We start from the raw sequence: 19033 nt of genomic DNA on the forward strand, positions 1-19033 counted from the left end.
ATTCTCCCGCATTGGTAGATGAAGTTCAGTGCACGGCGAGCGTCGGCGAAGCTCAGGCAAAGGAAATGATTTCTAGTTCCGTGTTCCGACTGCAAGACTTCGGCTTTTTTATGTGCCTCGCTGGCGTTACCTCATCTGAACTCATACAGTGCAACCCCAGGGAGGACAGGAAGGCTCAGCTGAGTGACTTGCCCGAACCCTGTCTGCGTCACATAAGGAAGTTCTTACGATTGTGGGACGTCATCGATTCAGCGGAGTAAGCACAGGTGCAGCAGTTGCCATCACACTTTGATTTGCTTTGTGTACCTTTACATGAGGGTTATTGTAAAGCCTGTGCAGCTGAGTGTTTTACGCCGAAGCAGTCATGTATGTTATAGAGCTTGATGAATACTCTTGATTAAATAAAACAATGAGTCAACGTTTTTTCATTTTGAACCGAAAGCTTCACTATACCTCTACAGGCCAAGGTTAGCGTGGGCCGTCATTTGACCTGAAAGAGCAAGAAAGACAGTGTTGCTATGCGGTTCAGGTGCCTATGGAAACAATATGGCGGATGCGATGCCTTACCTTCGCTATCATTCAATTTACCAAGTCATGGTACGATATGTATGGACCTTGAAGGAGCCAGAGGACAAAGTTTAGCTATGGACACTGGCAAAAGCCTGAAAGTCCGATTCTGCACAGAAAACCCCCTTCATCATGGTGGCTAAACCTGCTTTGGGGAAGAATTTGGTAGTAATTCTATTCTGGGAATGATGGATACATTTAATTTCCTACACCCCTCTACCTTGTGTCCCAAGTGTCATTCATACCCCCTCCTCCGCCCCTACCTTCTGCTGGTTTTCAAAAGGGAAGAAATTCCGCTTGCCAGGTTTGTGCAGGACATCTGGCATGACATAGAATTACCCTGCACTGCACCCGATGTCTGCTCCCAAAACAGGTTTCGCCGCCATGGTGAAGGGATTTTGCTGAGCAGAGAAGCTGACTCCCAGAGTTTTGCAAAAGGTTCATAATTATACGGTCCTATTATTTCCCCACAACCCTCCGGGCTTCCATGATTCCATAATGTGGTGTGACCCTGACCTGATTACGCGCATGCGTCCACCATTCCGTGATATTTCATTGCTTTGACCAAAGGCGTGGTTGGAAAACTGTATTAAGGAAAAAATATGAGCCGTGGCGCAGTGGCTAAGGCGCCCGATCAGTGTACCGGAGTACCGAGGTTCGTTTCCAGCCGCCTGCGGTTGCGTTTAGACAGAGGTAGAGTGGAGAATCTGTGCGATGTCAGTGCACGATAAAAAACTCCAGGCAGTCGAAATTACTCCGTAGCTCTCCAATACAGCTCATCGGTCTCTCTTGGCTGTGACTAAAGGTATGTCGAACGGACCAGGAACTTTTTCTTCTGAGACCGTCCGATAGGTCCGATCACCGTTTCTCATGCAGTGGTGCAATATAAGTCCAACGGGTGCCATATCGTTTTTCTTCTTATATGTCGGTTTTCGTGATTCGAATTATCTAGGTTGTCTAGCTATGTTTATACAACGGCAAACGTCAATCACAATTACAGGACATTTATGAAAGTTGGTAAAATTTACAAGTCTGAGTGGCGTGGCGGGTACCTATATCCGCTGTTTATCCCATGTCTGCATTCTCTCCGAAATATGGCGATTGCCGTCGAGTTAACACATCCGAGGGTGACGATGAACTGTACGGTTTGTGCTACGTACGTGCATGAAAAACAGCATGCATTTCGATTGTACCGCTTGGCCCACATGGCTGGGTAGCAGCGTTGAACTGCAAATTTACATCTGGCCATTTCCATGCAAACGTCACTTTCTTGTGTACCTAAGTCAGGCGCCGCATATGTCCGCTTGTTTGTGACAAGTGGCCATCCGACCGGCTCATGCTAACCTCGAACGTAGATATGGGTCTTAAGTTCACGCACGCTACATCAATAAGACGACAAAGCTGCAGAGCAGCTTAGCACTGAATTAGCTAGACCCCTCCTAAATACCCAAAGAACATCACTGTTCGTGTGGCGGCGGAGGCATAATGTGCGGTTCCGGCTATTCCGTTGTATACCTATAGACCATTTTCGCGGCGAGGAGGAAAATAGCCTCGAACCGGAACGCGCTGCGCGGCTCCTCCTGTCTGGTTGTGGGGACGCGGGGATAGCAGCGGGGGCGGCAGGGCATTCTACGGAGAAAGGGCACACGTTGCAGTCCTTTGCACACAGAGTGTCTTGAATAGCCGCAAAGTATCTAAGCCGGTTAGCTGATGTGAGCGATGTGCTTTCTTTCCGTGTTCTTTCTTCTTTCGCCCCTTTCTTTCCTTCATTTCCCTGATCGTTTAATTTCCGCCGGTCGCAGTTTAGCTGCTAAGAGCTGCCGCGGTTAGCACAATCTTTTTTTTTTACTCAGTTCTTTACATTAACAAAAAAAAATAACGACCAAAAGGAGATGGCTAACAGATGATAAAAGATTAACAGCGGGGATATGCGCGGGCGTCGCTCTACATTGCTCCACTTGCAACTCACTCAACTGGGCTAAGACGAGCAGCTTCTGAATTTCAAGCCCCAACCGATAATGTTTAGCTTTGGCAGCCTTTCGTGCGAGTTCCGAACACTCTGTTTGTCGAGTAGGGACCGGAAAAACTGAACACACGTGCAACAACGGCAGTCTTTGGGCAACAAGCGGATGATATTCCTTGCGGCAAATATTTAGGAGATGCTGCCAGGTAAAGAACTATTTCGATTCACTCACCTGAGGTTAATGCAAGTATAAAAAAAAACCTGTCCCACTTGAAGACAACGATATACTAATAAGTTGGTTGTCAATTTATTTAGTGAAACAGCGCTACAGTATTTTATTTTTTTGAAAACATGCATCTTGTAAGATTTTGCTGCCGATAATAATTGGGAATATGATCATAGGAATAGCAGCGATTGCTTGCAGTGAGCAAACCTTGCGACGAAAAATGGACAATATAATTGTTGACAAAAGCAACTTTCGATGAGGTCATTATGGGACATTATTTAAGGTCACTATTAAATAGGTATCAATTGTCCATTTTATTTTGTATTTGGATGTCAGCATGACGGCAGCGTCAGACAAACGCAACTAACGCCTGGTCAGAGAAATTGCAGGATAGCAGCTCCCGATATTGACAAGTTATCGCCACTCCCCGCACATACCGACAAACAGGTGGTTGAGTCATGTAATCAATGCTGAAATCCGATCGCCTGGCAGTGGACGCTTGAACACCCTGCCTGATTGTCACGCAACAAAAGTAGCCAGGGTAGATTAAAAGGATCCGAAATGGATAATGGATACTTAAACATACAACCCCAGCGGAGGTGTGGGAACTTCCGCAGTAGCCGCTCAAGCAGTAAGGAGTATATGAATGATCGGTTGACCCAACAAATGTAGCGCGATTAGCATTGCTCCTAAACGTGACATGAAACGGCTACATTCGCTTGCTTTCTTTCCTCAAATTGTCACGGTAAGCCGTCTCTAGAAATCATTTAGGAATAAAAAGTAGATCGAAAGCTGCCCTCGCGGCCAGTGGTGCGCCGCCGCCTCTCTGAGCCACATAAAAATTACACACTAATTGTAATCAGGCTTGTAGCCTTAAGCCGGCCTGATCAGGAACATAATTTTTTGTCATTTTTGACCGAATATCTTCGCTGCTACTGAAATGTTTTTTTTCTTTCAGCTAGGTACTTTCAGAAAGCAAAACATTGCATGCGAAAGCTTCAAAACGCCGATTTGCTCTATACTTGTCGCCTGCTACGCGGATGGGACCCCACATACCAGCATGGCGGTTGTTCACAACTCGGCCGCTTGATGGCGCCACATACACAAAATGGCACAAATACACAAATAAGACAGTCCACCGATCGCTGGATGGCTGATATACACGATGCCTCTAGAGGCGGAGCAAGAAAATTTTGGAACCATATAAGCTGGCTAGGGAAGAAGAATCAAAGAAAGCAGGATCGGATTCAAGATAACGAGGGAAATTGTTTAAAGGGAGATAACGCAGTGAACTACATTACATCAGTTGTAGCCGAGTCATTCAAGAGCGACGATAGGGCAATCTCCGCAAATCAGGAAGCAACACAAGGTAGCAGAATACAAAGCAGCTTAGAACTGAACAATCTAAACTGGAAAAAGGCAGAAAAAAAATATTCCTAAAAACACATCTACAGGAATAGATGGAATTCCGATCAAGCTGATTAATGAACTCGGTCCAAAAAGTAAGGAAACGTTGTTAAAAGCTCTGGAAACAGTCATAACGAATAAGCCAATTCCGGACAGCTGGCGGCAGAGTAAAATGAATTTGATTTATAAAGGGAAAGGAGACAGGATGCACATAAAATCCTACAGGCCGATTACCATAACATCTGTTATGTACAGGTTAGCCATGCAGGCGGTAAAATTAAAGGTGCAAGCATGGGTTGAAAGTAACAAGATACTCGGAGAACTTCAGAACGGCTTTACAAAAGGTAGGCGCTTAGATGATAGCCTGTTCGTGCTTACCCAATGCATCGAAATATCTAGAGTGGAAAATAGGCCTTTGTATTTGGCCTTCCTGGACATAAACGGGGCGTACGACAACGTAAGCAGGGAACTCCTGTGGAACATATTAAAAGCAGAAGGTATCGGTTATGAGATAATAGAGTTCCTACAGGAAATATACCGGGATAACAAAGTAGAAATTACGTGGGAAGGGATAAGAAGTACGGAGGATGTCAAAGTATGCAAAGGATTAAGACAAGGTTGTCCTCTATCACCGGTGCTGTTCATGCTTTGTATGATAAATCTGGAACGGAGGATACAAGACAGTAACCTAGGTTTTAATCTGTCATATAGATTAAGTGGAAAGGCGGTAGAGCAGCGCCTCCCGGGTTTGATGTATGCAGACGATATTGTGCTGCTAGCTGAGAGTCTGGAAGAATTGCAAATTCTAGTTAAGTATTGCGGAGACGAAGGGGACGCTCTAGGCTTCAGTTTCAGCGCCGTTAAGACGGGTCTGATGATTTTCAACGGCTCAACTGATCAGGGTCTTAAAATACAAGGCCTTGAAATACCTAGAGTAACAGAATATAAATATCTGGGGGTATGGGTAAACGAAGGATTGGCATACATTGGAAAGCATGAGCAATGATTTAAGGCCAAAGGGCGAAGGAATGCCGGGATAATGAAGCATAAGGCATTGTGGGGATATAATAGGTATGAGGTTTTGACGGGTATTTGGAAAGGAATTATGGTGCCTGGACTTACTTTCGGAAATGCGGTTTTGTGCCTAAAATCAGAGGTACAGTCGACATTAGAAACAAATCAGAGATCCGTTGGACGATTAGCACTAGGTGCCCACGGCAAACCACAAATGAGGCTGTACAGGGCGACATGGGCTGGGCATCTTTCGAAGTACGGGAAGCTCAGAGTAAAATATTATATGAGGAACGCCTGAGGAAATTGGACAGTAACAGATGGGCAGCTAAAGTATTTAAATACCTGTACCTAAAAAGCGTTGGCTCACAATGGAGGAAAAAAACTAGGAAACAAACTAGTAAGTATGCTAGTAACAAGGACGGAGAAATAAAGAGCATTAAGCAACAGGTGAAAAACACAGAAGGTAAAAATTGGACAAATTCGATGGAAAAGAAACAGAGTGTGGAATTATACCGAAAGTGGAAAGTGCAGATCAGGAAGGAAGATTTCTTTGATAACTCAAGAGGCAGTGCCCTACTTTTTAAAGCTAGATCAGGGTGCCTTAGAACACGCAGCTACAAAAAGAAATTTAACAATGGAGACGACGCATGTGATGTGGAAACTCCAGTGAAACAATTGACCATATTATACTGGAATGTAATGGTATCCATCCGGAAGTTGATGCAGGCGCAATCACTGTTCCTGAAGCTCTGGGCTTTAGAGATAACAGTGGCCGGGTGAATAAACCGGCGGTGGAAACTAGCAAAAGACGACTGGAAGATTGGTGGCTTAAAAGCAGAGAGGTGACATAATGTTAGTAATGTAGGAACAAAATTTAATAAATAGAATGGTGGTTTAGTTAACCATTCTAAATCAATAATTAAGATATAGGGAGAAAAATGAGCATGATAGCTACTGCTACCACCCCGTTTCAAAGGGGACGCTGCTATATTCCATCCATCCATCGGCAGCGCCCATGATAAAACGGTCTATATACTGCGACGCAGCGTGTCTCTCCTCGACAGGGTCTCCGGCCTACTGGTCATCGTCGATGGATGGATGGATGGATGGATGGATGGATGGATGGATGGATGGATGGATGGATGGATGGATGGATGGATGGATGGATGGATGGATGGATGGATGGATGGATGGATGGATGGATGGATGGATGGATGGATGAAATATAGGAGCGTCCCCTTTTAAACGGGGTGGTAGCAGTAGCTATCATGCTGATTTTTCTCCCTATATCGCAATTATTGATTTAGATTGGCTAACTAAACCATCATTCTATTTCTTAAATTTTTTGTTTCTACATTACTAACATTATGTCACTTCTCTGCTTTTGAGCCACCAATTTTCCAGTCGTTTTTTGCTAGTTTCCACTGCCGGTTTATTCATCCGGCCACTGGTATCTCTAAACCCCAGAGCTTCAGGAACAGGTACTGCGCCTGCATCAACTTCCGGGTAGATACCATTAAATTCGAGTATAATATGGTCAATTGTTTCACTGGAGTTTCCACATACAGCACATGCGTCATCTTCTTTGGTAAATTTCTTTTTGTAGCTGCGTGTTCTAATGCACCCTGATCTAGCTTCAAAAAATAGGGCACTGCCTCTTGAGTTATCAAAGAAAGCTTCCTTCCTGATCTGCATTTTTCACTTTCGGTATAATTCTGCATTTTTCACTTTCGGTATAATTCTGCATTTTCCACTTTCGGTATAATTCCACACTCCGTTTCTTCTGCATCGAATTTATCCAATTTTTACCTTCTGTGTTTTTCACCTGTTGCATAATGCTCTTTATTTCTCCGTCCTTGTGACTAGCATACTTACTACAAGCAGATCAATTAAGGGGAAATGAGGGTGCTCGTTATAATACATTACTAGTTAGTTTCCTAGTTCTTTTCCTCCATTGTGAGTCAACGCTTTTTAAGTACGGGTATTTAAATACTTTGAGTTGAAAAGAGTTGAAAACGAGTAAGCCGGCGGGTGTTGTGTGTATATATAGCGCACCAAAGCAAGCAAGAAATCACGTACAAACACGGAGAATCCTATACAATTGAGCTGGTCGTCCAGTTTGCCGGGTTGCCTTTAGCGGAAATAAGGGTATGATGTAGGCTATCGGCGACCACTGTGCTGTACGTGTACAAGGTGCGCGGTCCTGTAAGGTTGAATTATTCAAACTCATTCAGTGCTCTATGTTAATGTCAAGTGTGCTTCGTTGTGGTGTGTTTTCAGGCATTTTTTTAGTTACTCTCATGTTATTTGTAATCCGTTATTATCAAATACTTGCTATTAACTGTACTACTGTTTCAAACCGTTGTAACGCTGCATATTATTGTACTTTTGTTGTGTATTTCCAAATTTGTGTGCCCTTCCTGCAATAATCCCGATTGGGATTGGCAGTATTTCCAAATAAATAAATAAATAAATAAATAAATAAAAGGGAACTTAAGTGCGTATACATCAGTTTTATCTCAACTTGCCAAAAATGGTACCTCATTATGTTTAGAGGGCGTTTTAGCTCAAAAGAAACAAAGCTCAACCAACTGCTCAAGCTGCCACTTCGTCCTGAGGGCCAAAAAATGGGTTATACAGCCTCGGTTTGATGCAGCTAGCTAATTATCATGTCCGAAGGGAATCGGAGTGAATTTTACTATGTATTATATATAGTTAGGATGATGATGACTGTAATTTTCTTGATCTGCTTTATCTTGCCTCGGGAATATTATGCTTCTACTCATTCATTTGTTCTTGAGATGCATAGACTAGTCAAAAAGCACGCTGCAAATTACCCTTGCCGGGCTGCATTGTCCAAGCTCCCTGTGTAACTTGTGTGAAAATTCGTTTACCAAGCGACGGTGGGCTTCTCCGGGCTAGCTTCGCCTATATTCCCGAATGGCATTCTGTGGCTCCACCTAAGGCTAGGAAGGAAGGCATTGGCCTCGGGCCCTGTCTTGTGTAGAATGAGCTACCTCAGTGGTTGTGGTGCAGATCTATTCTCTTCCTCCTTTTCCTTTTTTTGACTGGTTCTCCTCCTCATTCAACAGCCGGATCACCTCGCCCCACCCCTACTTCGAACAATACATCACACTGCAGTGGACAAAGGCATGTCTTTCTTCGCCTGTCTACCTTCAGCTTCTGAGGCACGGAAACCTGCCAGCCAGTATTTCTAGTACGCACAGGCGCACTCGCGCACTTTATGCAGAACTATGGTTGCTGTGCAGCCACTGTATATCTTCCAGCACTTTCACGTAGGCTCGGCTGGCTACCCCCTGATTTCGCAATGCCTGCATCACCGCCGAGGTTTCTACTGAGTCAAAAGCTTTTTCGTAATCAATGAATGCTATGTATAAGGGCTAGTTATATTCCGAGCATTTTTCTATCACCTGATTGGTGGTATGGATATGATCGATAGTAGAGTACCGCTTCCGAAAACCTGTTTGATCATTTGCTTGATTGCAGTCTAAGGTTGTCTTGATTCTATTAGCGATTACCTTAGTAAATATCTTATACGTAATAGACAGTAATCTGATTGGTCTGTAATTTTTAAGCTCCTTAGCGTCCCCTTTCTTATTAATGAGAATAATGTTTGCGTTCTTCCATGGTTCTGGCACCGTCGATGACACCAAGCACTGCGTATACAGGGTGGCCAGTTTTTCTAGCATGGTATCCCCCCCGTCCTTCAACAAATCTGTAGTTATCTGATCTTCTCCAGCTGCTTTCTCCCTTTTAGCGTTTTACATCTCGGCTTTACAAACACTTCTCTTGCATGTTTGAGAGCACACGAAGGACTCTTGTGGGAATGTGAAGTTACAAAAGGTGTGCTTTACCAGTTTTTATTTGGCCTTGTCATCTCAACGGTTCTGCATGAACACTTGTTCAGTAACAAATTTTCCTGCCTTTTCTCACCATGCCAAAATCAAGGCAACCAAGTAGCTTCAGTGTTCAACCTAAAACTGATTTTGCCTCCTGTTACATTATCTGGTCTCGCTTACGATGTGTTTTGACACCTTTACCAGCTATGTCAAACCCCTGATGTCAAATAAATGATTTTGAAAGACGAGCATTGAACAATGAGAACTTACATGTTGATGTCAATCTGATATTTTAAAAACATCATTATGTGGAAGTAAGGCCACCGCACCCGAACGGCATCATTTGCGCCTGATCCACTCGGTGCGCCATCTTTCCAGGCACGGTGTTTTTTGGTAAACGTGTCTCGCAGGCTCTTCCAGCGTGCATGGACATTGGAGCCTGCAAGTAGAGTTTCACAGCATTAAACTCTGTTCACCATTATATATCCAATCATGCATGGCTGTCAGCACATCTGTCCAGAGTTCTTGAACTCTGCCCTGTTTCAAAAAGGCAGCGAAATATTTAGACAAGTGCTCGGCTCTACAGGTGATAGTCGCACTGCAGCAAAGGCAGGGAAACTATAGATTTGCCCTGGCATACTACCTCTTATAACAAGACCCAAGTCTATATTTGTCTTCCTGTGAGCCATTGCACGCTACTTCACTACACGAGACGATTGCGCAGAGAACTCATTTTCAGCAGTAGCTTCCACACTAGCATGACTCTAGTTTCACTGTTGACTCACATTATGTGGTATGTTGCAGGGTTTCAAATATTAGGAATTTAACTTCAAAGCTTCTGGGGAAACAGTCTTGTACATGTGGCAAAAAGTAACTGATTATAGTTCAGCTAAAATGGACAGATTTTTGTGGTCGTTTCAGGCCCTCAAAATGTAACTGAACATTAAAGAAAATAATTGGTTACTAATATGTTATTCTCTGTGTGGCTTCTTGGATCTGAGGCCTGCTGTAATTCGCGCACTGTTAACTTTAAAAAAATGTGATCCCTTACCTATCAGCTAGGAGTTTAACAATGAGTTGCACTTCGCTTGCGGTCGTAAACAAATACGAACCGCGGAACACGGGGCTAGTTTTACAAAATGCAAGGGTGCTCAGGCTAGCATGCCCGGGCACCTTCGCACGCCCGGCTTTCCGGCCACGCGATCGGATTCCTCGATGTTAAGGTTATCAAAATTATAAAGGTAGTACAGCCTTTTCTTCGAACAGATACCGCTTATTACTAATCGATTACTCAGAAAGACAACTGGGCCGGCTTGCACGATAAAGTCCGAGCTAAGTCCAGACTTAAATGGTGTCTTTAGAAAGACCAAGCTTATTTAAGACGGCTCGTGTTCCGAACGTCGAACGCTTCGGGTTCATGTTCACCAGAGTGGCTTCCCAGAACGGCCCCAGCAACCACTTGGGGCATTTTTCCTCGTAACACAATCTTAAGCCGCAAAAAGCAATGGCACGGATTTTACACAACACAAAATTGACGGAATGTGTACATCTTACAGCAGGGACAGTGCCAGCGCATACCTGTATTTCCCTAATTTCTCTACTTAGACACCTGGCGTCCTTGTGTCTTAACCAAGACAGCACTAGAGTCGTAATCATACAAGCGACTTATTCAAGTCAGGACTGAAGCCCAGTCTTGACTCCAGTCTTAAGCGGCCATGCTAGTGGCCTATTCTTTAGACTCCAGTTAAGTCTGGACTTGCTAAGACAGTCTTAAGATTGTTTTGTGCAAGCGGGCTTTCCGTAAACTTTGCGTCGAGCGGCCAACCCAGCTCTACAGAAATGACCAGCTGGTTTAGAGCGCGGAACCAATGTGCTGGAAATACTTGCCCAGCTGCTCGCTTTCAAGCGCGATGTTCGGATATCAGTCACTCGTATGTCTGACATAGTATCTATCCGGGGCAATATTTAGATTCCTTTCTCTGCAAAGGCTCGCTCGAGCGCTCTAGAGGAAAGCGTGTTCATCTCTAATATAAAAAGCTGCATTTTTATGAGAGCAGTTTTCCGAACAAGTGATCGTGTCGGGAGAGGGCATGCCGCTGTTCGTTCGGGAACTATGGAAGCATTCTAGAGGCCACTACAACGTGTTTTCGGTCAGGGTACGAAACAAGGTGCTCGGGAAAGCGGCCCCACCGTGCGTCGTGCTGAAATCAGCAGCGTGGTTGAAGCTCCGACCAAGGCCGCACGTATAAAGCAATCACCGCGAACTTTCAAGCAGGTGCAGATGGCGCAGGAAGGTATGCACACTCGTTTAAAGGTTCAGTTCAGTCGTTCAGTCGTGTCCGACTCTTCGTGACCCTACGGACCATGTCACGCCACGCTTTCCGGTCTCTCACTATCTTCTTAACATCACATAGCTTCATCTGCAGTGCCTCGAGGATGCCATCTAACCATCGCGTTCGCTGCCTACCCCTTCTCCGGCGACCCTCAACCTTTCCCAACATCAAATCTTTCTCCAGCGACTCCTCTCTTCTCATCAGATGACCAAAATAGCTGAGCTTTAACATTAGAATTTGACCCTCCAATGGGCAGTCAGGGTTTATGGTTGACAATATCGACTGATTTGGTCTTCTGGCAGTCCAAGGAACTCTGGAGTCTTCGCCAGCACCACAATTCAAACGCGTCAATTCTTCGGCGGTCAGCCTTTTTCAAAGTCCAACTCTCGCATTCATTGGTTACTAATATGTTGAAAAGTGCGCTCGTAGCATTGCAAACATACCTTGTGGGTCGCATCCAAGTTCCTTGATTACTTCGGCCCACGCATCCACCTTTTTTTTTTTTTTGTGTGTGGTTTTGTAGCCGGACCGTGAACTGTCCCATAAAATTGGGCGCTTCTGTACAGCACATATGAGTCGATCGTTAAACTTCACTCGAGCAGACTGTGCAGGTAGCCATGTCGCAAGCTGAAAAACATGACAAGCCTGTGAACAACAATGAACCGCGAGTGCGCGACCACCGTGCGCCACCCACGGAAGTACAGTCAGCAAGGCATGATTGGCTGCTCCTGCTGGCCGCTTCCAGCAGCGTACGACGACGCGCGTGAAATATCTGGCAGGTCCAGATCGACAGCGGGGGGCGTTCTTTCAGGCGCCGGGGGTTATGGGCGCCGTCGTGCGAAAAACGCCGGCGTTGTTGTGGCTGTAGGAAGAAAAAAAAAAGAAAATGCATAGACCTGCATGGCTCTGGAGCTGAGCCACCTCCGCTGCCTCGTGCGGACAGAAGAGAAAAATAGACAAGAACAAAAAAAGGAGAGGGAGAGAAAGACGCGCGCCGCAACAACAGCCGTCGTCCGCCACCACTGAAGCGGTGGCGGGTGCAATGACGGCCTACAACAGATAAAAATTAGTGGCTGGCTAGCCCCCGCCTCAAGCGGCGTTGACCTACCGTCCCAGCCCCGTAGGGCCAGGAACTGCCAAAAACGCCGGCGTCAGGCCGACAAAACGCTCCATGTATCCCGGGGCCTTAAGGCAAGTTTCCATCGCCAACAAGCCCGCCGTAAACCAATATAAAACAATAATTAAGATATAGGGAGAAAAAATGAGCATGATAGCTACTGCTACCACCCCGTTTCAAACGGGACGCTCCTATATTCCATCCATCCACCCGTTTCTGCGAGCGCCGCCCATAGAGTTTGCGCCGCCGGCTGCCGATCTCCACCACGATCTCCACTATCGGAGCGACGGTGCCACCACCTCTTGGTCGATCTCGCGGCGAATTTCGTTTCAAAGAGGGCGATCTGTTGTTTCGTCCATCCAACGGCGGTTCGGCTCGGCGTTCTGTTGCACTGCGTACGAAAAATACTTCACAATAAATATTCCATGTAAGTTTTCAAAATTTTTCATTCCAATTTTATAAAGCCTTTGCGTATATTGAGCATTTTTTAAATTACAAGCGTTCCTTTGCATTATTGTTGCTGCAGGCTGCACAAGCCATGTGCTAGGGAGATTTGTTTTCTTTTAGTATCGTTATTACTTTGTTAACCTTTCAAAAGTGGTTCTCAGGTGTCCGCGACTTGATTCCGATCATTTTGCAGCTACTTTCAAGTTAAACCGTTACTGTTTTGCTGAGTTACTAATTTCCTAAGGTAAACAGCTGCCTGGCATTGTAGCCCTAAAAGCCAACTTCGGATATTCGAAAAGGTGCACGGAACAGCACAGAACCGTCGCGTGACTCGGCCGCTCGGAATCTCTCGTGCTCGGGTGGAGCCCAGGCAAAGGAATATTAAGGCGAAATCCTTTAATGGCTCATGCTGTCGTGGACAAAGTGTGTCCCGCTTTTGCGGCGGCTGTCGCGTGGCGTTCCTTGGCGCATGTTCAATTGTAGGATTGCGGATGGCAGGAACGCTAGACAACATGAGACTTCTGAAGGAAAGGCGCAGTATTTGTCACACTTTCTCCGACAAGTGAGTGTTTGGATTGTACGCCATCGCTCCTGTCACGTGGCGTTCCTTGGCGCGCGTTCAAGTGTGGGATTGCAAATGACAGGAACGCTAGACAAGATGAGACTTCTCAGGCATTCGCCTTTTGCTATTTGAGTCGCTAAAGTCCCTCTTAATTTTTTTCTCGTGTTGGTCGGGCTGGGCCGAACACCCCGATCCCGTGCTCATGCAACTTTTGTGAAGGCGCAGATGCAGCCCTGGTAAGCACTAACCTCATGAGTCGCGCGGCGGCACGATGTGCGGTGGGCTGAGGGCCGCCAAAGCATTGCCGCGCGTCGCTGTCGCCCAGGTTCTGGGTTTTTAGAAAATTTCGCGTGTCGCCCAGAACCAGCTCGCGAGGCAGCCGATCGCAAAAGGCTTCGGAGTACTCACCTTCTGTACTGCTTTTTTTTTTTTTTGCGTCCGAAGTTTGTTTTCCTATACTCCGTTTCATACATCAAGTGCAACACTGCCAAAGCTACAGCTCTTGTTCGCGCTCTCCGAATCCGCGATGAAAAATAGTGCCTGCTCTGACGAGAGGAAATAGGTATTTTGTCCGCAAGCTTAACACATCTTACATTTGCCATAAACTTCATAAAGAGCACTTTTTTTAGGGAAAAAGAATTGGATTCGGTGAATTTGTGTGTTTTTTATGTCGTTTTCGTTCGTGTCGCGTTTTCGCTGCCCCGCAACCTTGCCAGCTGTGCCACTAGATGGCGCTTGCTGTGACCTCCGCGCTGCGCATCTCTTTTTGAGAAAATGGTTCTTCGGTGCGCATTTTTCTATACGATCCGCACTGCGAAGATGTCTAGGCATGCGAAGCAAGTTATTGCTAATATGTATACTCGGAATAAAGCCAGTTTCTGCAGGAACCACTCGGCCACAAAACGAGCGCGTAGTGATACGCCTCCTTTTTTTTCTTTCGGACTACTTGCGTAGCTTCCACTGCGTTGCACGTGATGTATGAAACGGAGTATAGTCTGCTATGAGCGAAGAACCTACAGACGCTCATTTCGTCTGATCTGTGCATATATGAGCGCATCGGGACGGCTTAGTAAAAGCTTGGTAAGGTAGTAAAGGAAAAAAAAAAGGCAAGTGTGGCTATAGATATTGCTAATTTTCGAAAGTTGCAGGAGAAAGTCGCTGCTTGCAATCATGTCTGCATCGCAGTGTAGTAGCGCACCGCTGCGCTGGGACCTTTTTTTATATTTTTTTTACACGGCCCCCGCGTTACAAGAAATTTGATCAGCTACGTCATGGTTGATTTGGTTTTATGTTCTTGACACCCCTGAATTTCTTGGCGCATGCTCACTGAGTGAGAGGTGCGTGTTTCTTTGACCACGCATCAGTTGTTAGTGCGCTCCTGCCCGTGTTTTTGTCTTCTGTGTGTCTTCGTTTGTAGTGCGCCGTTTTTTGACATGGATCAAAACCAACCGGCCCAGCTTTCCATTTCGATGAAGCTAAACCGCCTGCCGAAGACCGTCGGTGCTGGCATGGCAGATTGTTTGAGAACCACCATAAGAAAAAAAAAGCACATTAAAAATCTGTCGATCTCTTATATAGTATGCGATTGAATAAATAATGTAAAAAAAACCTTTACTGAGGATCACTGATCTGCAACGAGATTCTGTATGGGGATAACTGCGATACAAGCGAATTTGTGCTCGCAGCTCCCAGCTGCCGATATGTCGCTCAGCTCATCCGATCTCGTACTCTAGTTCCGCTGCTCAGGCACGTCGCGGAGATAACATCCTTATTCTACTTCTGTCAGGTTGACTGTAAAACTACCCACGAACAGACCAATTACTGTAGGCTAATAAATTCCGAAACGCCGTCTGTTGCGGCTTCGGTGTGAAACAGTTTAGGCCTAGTGACGAATAGGGCCCAGCGCACGGCCTGAGCGCCGTTGTCCGTCGCTCTCGCGGGCAACACCGTTGCAGTAAGCTCGCTGTATTCAGTGCGGCAAGTGTTGCGAGTCGGGTTTGTGTGTGCATGAATGGCTTAAAAATTCTAGGGTATTGATGCTTCATACGGCAAAAATTTAGCCGCATTCAAGTTCGCTCGCTCGCACTGCCCTCATTGGCCATGCATGCCAAATATTGCTTGTTTTGTTTTTTTAATAGCATTTGAATGACCATAGTCCTAGCTTCCCTGTCCGATGACATCGAGGGCGACTAACCGACCTCGCAATATGTTTCACATGATGCCGTACATGACAGCGAATGACGTTCGCACACATGGAGGAAGGAAACAACTTAGGAGAGGCCCTTGCCATTCCCAATGCATTGGAGAAAGTGTGGCGGAAATGACGCCAAAATTTAGGGTTAGCCAAGTCGGGCCATTAGCAACGGCGACGCTGTTGCTATGAAAACTCGGGCCACTAGCAACAGCGTTGCTAAGGGCCCTAGGTACGTGAGCGTCGCGGAGAAAGAGAATGCGGAGGGTAAAGGAGGAGGAGAGCGGCCGCGCCGGCTTCAAAAAATGACGTCAGGGCCTCTCCTAAGTTCTTTCCTTCCTCCATGTTCGCACATCTCGGTAGAACGGCAGAGGGTGCGTGCAGTGCGGCTGCACGTCTGTGTCGTCATCGCGTGACGTCACCAAAGGCGGTGCTCTCCGGGTCCCGTGCGGATGTTGCAATTGCGATTCAAGCTTTTTTTGCTTACTTAAAATTATTACTTGCTTACTGTAAAACATGTAATCGTATACTGTGATGACCAAGCTTTCAGCAATATAAATCAATCATTAATCGAGTGCGGTCGACAAATCGCCGGAGTTGATATTTAAAAGAAAACGATATCTATGCATGGAGATGAAATAAAGAAACGAGAGATTGTCTGGCGCCTCCCTTTCGAAAAATAGTTACGTCTGTCCAGATTTCTCTCAGACTAAGAAGTCAATAATCTTTTTTCTCACTTTCACAAAGAAGGCGTGCCATCTGGGGACGCGGATCTTTATTTTAGTGCGTAGACGAGTCAGCCTGTAAAGTAGATTTATGGTGGTGGCATACGCTTTCGGAACGGAGGCTGCAATATTTGGAGGTAGCGGGCTGCGTCACACAGGTCAGCGGGCCGCATGAGGCCCCTTGAATGAGCGAAACTCGTCACTTTCTGATGTTCCTAATACTATGCCAGCAGAGCTTCTAGATCAGGCCGTTTGGGAAAGTCATTGTTTCTCGACATTCAGGCATGTCTTGTTAGCGCTGTTTACAAGGCACGACAAAGAAAGCTGCTGCAAGAAAGACCGAAAAGGAGTCTTAATGCAGTTGCACGCATAATAAGTGCTTCAAGTTCAGCTTCAGTCGAGTGTGCATAAGCAATTAAGAATACATTTTTTATATGAAGCTGCCATCATTGAAGTTTTTTTTCTATGAGCGATAACCAAGTACTGTATACAAATCTGCATTAATAGCTAGTCTACTGACCAGCACCTATCCGTTCCCAGTCGGCTGAAAGCTGCTGAACATGGTTTTCAGTACAGTAGAAGCTGCGTCACTGTATCTTTCAAAACTATTGATGCAATACTGCGAATAGAAACAAGCGTCGCTTGGTGCACGTTAAAGAACCTCAGGTGGTCGAAATTTCCGGAGTCCTCCAATACGGCGCCTCTCATAGCCTTAGTCGCTATGGGACGTTAAACCCCACGAACCAACCAACCCTTTTCTAATGAAGAATAAAGTGACCAAAAAAAAAAACGTCTGCTACTGACGCAGTTGATAGTACTTTCGCGTTGCTTTTGGCTGGTTTTCTACACAGAAATGAGAACTGTGGCTCTCTTTGCGCTGCACATTATTCTAATTATAAAGTTCCTCATGCGCTCTAGATGCCAGTTTAAAAATTGTAGCCAGCGAGCAAAAGAACCACTCCTTGCACGCAGGCAGCGGAAGATTGAGCAAGCCCAAACGGCGTATTGCGCAAGCGTCATCGTTTTCCATACACATCGCAGGGTGGGGACAAACAGCAAAGGGAACGCTTGAAGGCTAATTATAATGCATTTGGGGTCCACCACAGCCCCCGTGTGCTCACTTCCACTCCGTCTTCTATTCTAATATTACCCTCGCATTCTCGGCCAGAATCAGGCCACCAGTTTTTGTCTTCTTCATTGTTCGCTCCTCGGAATTTCGCTTCTGGTCTCACCATCGACCAGAACGTGTCGTTATGTTATAGTAGTGATGGAAAGGTATTGACCTAACCATTACAGACTGAGTTCTCAAAATGTTCCTCTGATGCGCTTTTAGTGTTTCTCACTAGGCGGCGCCACAGGGGTTTTTATACATGCAGCTACAAAAAGAAATTTACCAATGAAGATGGCGCATGTGCTGTATGTGATAACTCCAGTGAAACAATTGAACATATTATACTCGAATGTAATGGTATCCATCCGGAAGTCGATGCAGGCGCAGTCACTGTTCCTGAAGCTCTGGGGTTTAGATAAACCGGCGGTGGAAACTAGCAAAAAAATGACTGAATGATTGGTGGCTTAAAAGCAGATAAGTGACATAATGTTAGTAATGTAGAAACAAAAATTCAATCAATAGAATGATGGTATAGTTAACCAATCTAAAACAATAATTAAGATATAGGGAGAAAAATGAGCATGATAGCTACTGCTACAGTGCACCCCGTTTCAAAGGGGACGCTGCTATATTCCATTTCATTCCATAATGTGAACGCCCATTATGAAAGTACACCATGAATTTCTTGGATTGGCAACCATGGTCGGCATAAATATTTTTGGTCCTATGTTGTTGCAACATTGAGAGCGGAAGTTGAAATGGACGGTGGTTAACACTACCGTTTCAGCTATATTATATTTTTATACATAACGTTTTCTGACATCTAATCATCACAGTTGCTGCTGATGATCTCCTGCCTCAGCCTGCACAAAAATGAGCACATTCAATGATGGCATTCCTTAATCCGACGACTAGTCAGTGCACGGTGATGTTGCCTATGTAACTACTACTTGCCCAAGCCATGCCCGCGATTTTTCACACAGCTCCAAAGCCTGATTTGCTTCAAAACAAGGACTTCAATGTTGTCGCGTTATAAAGGCTGAACCACATGGCAGAGTTTCTTCGGCGCCGCGTTAGCGTCTCGTCTATAAGCGTCGTTGCTCGGCGCCCGCCGGAGAGGGTGACCAAACACATGGCGGCGTAAGAAGTGGCGTCTGCAAGCCAAGGCATGAAGGAACCCTGAAAGTTCGAATAATTGTTGTTGTTGTTGTTGTTGTTGTGTGGTGGTGGTGGCTGTAGGAAGAAGGAAAAGGAAATGCACGGGTCTGCTACTGGCACTGTAGCTGAGCCACCTCCGCTGATTTATGATTTATTTATAGGAAGGGAAAGGCACGGTAACTGTCTCACTTGTTTTCTGTGGACACCTCAACCGCGCCGTAAGGGAAGGGAGGGGTGAAAGTGTAAAGAGAGAAAGATTTCGTTTGGTTTGTGGGGTTTAACGTCCCAAAGCGACTTAGGCTATGAGAGACGCCGTAGTGGAGGACTCCGCAAATTTCGACCACCTGGGGAT

Source organism: Amblyomma maculatum, chromosome 11 (assembly GCF_055883805.1).
Source record: "Amblyomma maculatum isolate TAMU_Amacu chromosome 11, ASM5588380v1, whole genome shotgun sequence".
In the NCBI taxonomy this organism is placed as follows: domain Eukaryota; kingdom Metazoa; phylum Arthropoda; class Arachnida; order Ixodida; family Ixodidae; genus Amblyomma; species Amblyomma maculatum.